Here is a 6,000-nt window from a genome sequence, read left to right as displayed (position 1 = left end):
GACTTTATTACTTATCTATCTTCTTATAAGTATAATAGTTAAACGTTTACTAATATTCTTATTATTATTAACTAACTTACTAAGAAGAAGAAGTTTATTTCTATAGCTAGTATAACTACTAACGCACTAGTAGTTATATTTATTAAATATATTTAGTAAGAAGAAAGCTTCTTAAAGAAAATTATTTCTAATTATAGGTCTTAGTTTGTATTCTACTTCTAGAAGCGCCTTTGTTAACGCCTTAGTGTATAACCTAAGTTCTCTACTACTTATTATCTCTAAACTAATAGATAAATAGAAAATACTAATTTATACCTTAAGTAATACCTCTAGTTATATATAAACTATAACTAGAACAACTAGGCGCTGTTCTTACTAATAGCTAAATTTAAAGCTAACTCTAGCACTAGCTTAATAACTAGTAAGTTACTGTTCTTTACTACTAAGAGCTACAACCTAAGAAGCAGTATTAAACTACCTACGCTAGTTATAACTCTACTTACTACACTTACGCGTAATAAAAGCTTAAATATAAACGCCTTTATAGACTATATTAAAGCTTTGTAGAATAAACTACGTAAGTTAATATAGTAGGCCTAAGCTAAGTAAGCTAAGTATGCTAATAAAGGCTGCTTACCTATACTATTATTCTAAGTTAGTAACTATGTTATATTAGACACGCATAACCTCTAGACATATTAACTATTAGCTTTCTTAGACTTAAAGAACTGTAGTCTCTTTATAGTAGTTTGTATAATTAATAATACTATCTATAAGCTAAACCTTTCTATAAATATAAAGCGTATTTATAACATCTTCTACCTATAGCTTCTCTACCTTATTAATAAGACACTACTCTCTAGATAGGTCTTTAATCTAGAGGTTTCTGCTAAATTTAACCTAAATATTAAAGACGCTACTAAGTACACTATAGAAGCTATTAAAGACTATTATATTAACGCTAGCCTTAAGAACTCTACATTGCGAGTATAAAAAGGTAAAGATAAGAAAGGCTAAGAGCTCTTTTAGTACCTTATATAGTAGACTAACTATTCTAAAGAACTTAATAACTCTTCTTAGAAACTCTATGTAAACCTTATTAACGCTGCTAATACTGTAATTTGCTATTATTGTAATTACTCTAACAAACCTACTATACACTAGAAGTTTAATTCTCTTGTTAGTAAGCAGAATATGCTAGTTATACAACTTTATAACCTTAACTACGCTTAGATAATAGTTACCTAATAACTAGTAGTTGCGATAATATTATTAGAGTTATTCTACCTATAATACTCTTAGTTAACTTAGTAACTCTATTATAGAGTAAGGTGTAAACAATTACTAGAAGCTCTGTAGTAATAATAGCTAATAATAGTAATAGTAAGACTAGAACTTAGTATTAGTTATGCTTACTAATATTAAGAGCGTTAACTAGGTTATGTCTTTACAAGAGACTTACTAACGCTGTACTTATAGTAAGAATCTTACTCTATTAAGTTACTACTATTATAATAAGACGCTAAAGTCGCTATACTATAATAGTTTATACTTACTATATATAGCTAAACTCTTTTTTACGCGCGCGCGCTTACGTATATAATATTAACTTACTACTATAAATAACTTACTCTTATAACTAACTATTTCTAGTGTAACTTAAATAATATAAGCGTATGCGTATAATAATAGTATATATAATATACGCAATTAAGGCTATAATTAGTATATATATATATAAATAGAATGTAGTAATAGAATAAAATAGACAGAAAAGGTATGTAATATATTTAGCCTATTATAGCTTTTGCGAAATAGGCATATCTTTGTATAATAATCTTTTTATTTTCTTTATTCTTTAGGTAAAATAGTTTAAGTATTAGAACTTACTCTCTTTTTAAGAAGAAGTAGTATTATAGATTAAACTTATAACCTTTACTTACTAAGCTGCTAGTAGAGAGCCTATACGCTAAATATTAAAGTTTAGCTTATATAGCTCTCTTTAATCTGTACGTAATATCTTACTTAGTACTTAACTTAATATAATTATCTTATCTATTAACGTCTCTTATAATTATATTATAGATAATATTTTATATAATAGCTACTAAAATAGCTTTTAAAATAGCTACTATAATAGCTTTCTTTTTAATATAATTAGAGTAACTTATAAAGACTTTAGTAATAGTAATATAGTAATAAAAGTAATTAATTAATAATAAAGTAGCTTATAAGCTTTAGTAAGTAAAATAATATAACTAGTAATAAAATTAGTTTAATATTAACTTATAATTACTTATAAAACTTATAAAATAGTAATTTAGTTAGTATAGCTTTAGGCTCTTAACCTAGACTCTCTAGTCTAAGTTAAGATAATCTATCTATATATACCTACTTAATATAGCTCTTAAGCTTACTAAAGCTATATAGCGCCTTAGACGCCTACTATCTTAGATAGCTACCTAGCTAGTACCTTTATAATATACTTATACTTATATATCTACCTATATCTATATATCTATTTATACTTATACGCCTATCTACACTTATATATCTACTTATACGCGCTACCTTACGCACTATATAATACCTAATTACTCTATACTATATATATTATATTATATTATATATATATACTAATATACTAAATATAGCTTTATATTTAGCTACTTTTATAGAAATACTATTACTAGTAATATTATAATACTATTACTTTTACTATTATATATAATTACTCTACTACTTATATATAAATACTTATACTAATATAATACTTAACTAATATATTATACGCGTTTTATAGGTATTACTTAAGTAATATAAAAGTATATCTTTAGACTATTCTATACTTCTAGCTCTTCTATAAACTTAGCTTTAGCGCTCTTTAGCTTCTTACTACTTTTACTTACTCTTTTAGATAATAATTTTAGTAGTTTTTTTTATTCTACTATAAAGGTATTCTTTATATTATTTATATTATTTATCTTTTATTAGTCTACGCTACGTAGCTATATATATATATATACACTATATACTTACTTATCTTTTTATATTCTTAAAAAGCTACTTAAATAGCTTAAGCGCTACTTTTAACTCTAGCTTTAACACGCTAGTTATAGTCTTATTCTTTTTACTAACTCTAGTAGCCTTTTTATATACTACTATCTTCTTATTAGAAGACTTAAAGTCTATTTTATTTATAATTTTATTTAGGTATACTTTTAATACTACCTATTATTAGCTATATATATATATATATATACATATATACTATAAAAATACTTACTAGTTATAACTAGGCTAATAATAAGAAAAAGTATTATTTTATTACACTTATAGTTTATTACGCTTATAGCTTATTTAATACTTTTAAATATTTAAAGTTTTTATAAATATTTAAGAATACTTTTTTTACTTTAAAGTTCTTATAAATAATATATACTTTTTTACTACTACTCTTTTATAACTAGACTACTTTCTTAGCTCTTACTTTTTAAGCTTTTTCTTCTACTTTAGCTCTTTAGCTACTACGCTTTAAAATATAACTTAAATTAATTTAGAATACCTATTACGTTCTAGCTACTTAACTTATACTTACTATAATTATACTTTCTATTTTATTTATAGCTACTATAATTACGCTTACTACTTTTTTATAGTATAGCTTTTAGCGTTAAATTTAAATTACTATTAGCTTTTTAATATATATTTAGAGTTCTAAAAGTTATAAAAATATAAAAAATAAAAAAAGTGCGCTTTTACTAAACTATTAGTATACGCGTTCTAACTATAAAGCTTTAAAATATATTACTTTATTAGTTATAAGCTAATAAGTATATATAATTAGATTATAATTTTCTTATAAAGTTTTTTTATAAAGTATTTAGTATTATAATTCTTTTATAAAGTATTTAGTATTAGAATAGCTACTTTATAGGCTTAAAAGATTTAGAAGCTTTAACTACTTTAAAGATAGTAGTACTAAAGCTCTAAGCTTTAGCTTACTTAATACTATACTTTTAAAAGTAAGTAAAAGATTTAGTTATATATTTTTTAAAGTACTAGTAATAGTTCTTATCTTTTTAGAATTAGTAGCTCTTTAAGCTATAAGTATTACTACTTAAGATTTAGATTTCTACTTAATAATATATTAATTCTTTTATACTTATCTTTATTTATATATAAAATAGTAACTACTTTTACTACTTAATAAGTAAGCTTAAAGCTATAAGTATACTTTAGTTACTTAATATATACTACTTATTTTATTAATAACTTTTATATTAAGTAAAAGTTTACTAACTTTACTATACTTTTTAAAGCTACTTATAATTACTTTAAAAAAGTAAATTTATAAGTAACTTTTTACTTTATAGTAGTAGCTAATTTTATTTATAGTAATATAAGTTTTAGTACTAATACTAAATTTTTTAATTAAAGTAAATATAATACTTTTAAATAACTTTATAAGAGAGTTCTTACTTAAACTACTACTACTAGTAATAATAACTTTCTTATTAATATTAAAAGCTAAAGTTAGAAAAAGTTTAAAAATTAAGTAAGATATATTTTAGTTAAAGTTTAGAAATAATAAAGAGAATTAGATTAGTAGACTAGTAATTAATAAGCTTATAAGTATATACTATAATATCTTCTATAGTGTAATATTAGGCTTTAGATCTGTATAATAAATAATAGCAAGATGCATTTTCCACAATAATCGATTGAAACAGAAGAAGTTACTCATGCCCTGATAACTGCCAACATGCTGTCAGGCTACCATGGGACGATTGCAGGCTGCTAGCCATCTGCAGGGCATACACCCATTTCTTCCCATGGGAATCGTAATCTTTCAGGCACGAAGAGCCTCATCCACCATGGAACTCGCGGTGTGATTACGACTGGTACCGCGACTCGACCTGCATTTCACATTTCGCCCTGCATCTGATTCCCAATCTGACCCTCTCTCTCCGCGGAAGCTAGGAACGCCATCATAAGCACCAATCCTAATTCCCTCATAGCCAGGATGAAATACGAACACAGACAATGCACCACCGAAAGCAGGTTTGGTAGAACCCCCATTTCGCACTGACAAAAGATTCCCGGGTCTTGGTCTTACCCGGAGATGGAGCCGCGGGTCCTCTGGGTTCGAGGCTAATACGTGGACCTGGGCACTGGGCAAAAGAAGTACAAAGGGCGAGAAAAGTAACTTCAATTTTTAGCCCTGGAGGTGCGATAGCAGTGATTCATGCCTTTGCTTCTTTAAGATCAACATTAAGTGGTCACCTTGACAATGCATGCGTGACCCGTCCCGTCACCCAGCCGACGCATTTATCAGAAGTGAGGTGTATTAATCCCGTTCGTTACCCAAGCCGCCCGCGACCATGCACCACCAGCCACGGGCCTAACACCCACTAAATCGGCGATCATCCCGTCACGAATCCACACCGTACAGACAGATTTACCAGCCGCGCATTCTTACATCATCACGTTTCAATACCAGCCACGCTTCCAGATTGGGGCTTAATGGTTACCCTTGGCGACAAGGGCTGGCCTCGCCTTTTACCAGCGCCGTGGCCAATCAAGACGCTGCGACTCGGACACGAAGTTGGCACGAAACGCGTCGGCGACTTCTGGAGCGCGTCGATTTTGGAAGATTTCATTGGCTGTGAGAATATGCGGAGGTTAGGAGGAGGGGTGTGTGGCTGGCTGCTCCTTGTAGGGCTTTATGACTCTTACCTGGGGTGCAGTGGTTCGAGATCTTCCGAATTGATGTGTTGTTCTGTGTATGTAGGGTACATGCAGGTAATACGTGATGGTGTGATGGGAAGGGCGGCGTGGTCGTTGTAACACCTGGGTGTTACCGCTCGTGAAGGGTGCATAGGATCTTTAGTGTACTTCATTCTGCTGCAAACCGTTGATCATGTTCGCATTTGCCGCATAGCTTTCAGACAAGTGGTGGTAGTGGTTGGAAATGCAGACGTGTGGCGTAGCGATGAT

The sequence above is a fragment of the Alternaria conjuncta genome (assembly GCF_024043145.1).
Source record: "Alternaria conjuncta strain BMP 0040 chromosome Unknown scaffold_8, whole genome shotgun sequence".
Classification (NCBI taxonomy): Eukaryota; Fungi; Ascomycota; class Dothideomycetes; order Pleosporales; family Pleosporaceae; genus Alternaria; species Alternaria conjuncta.
This window is presented reverse-complemented; position numbering follows the sequence as displayed.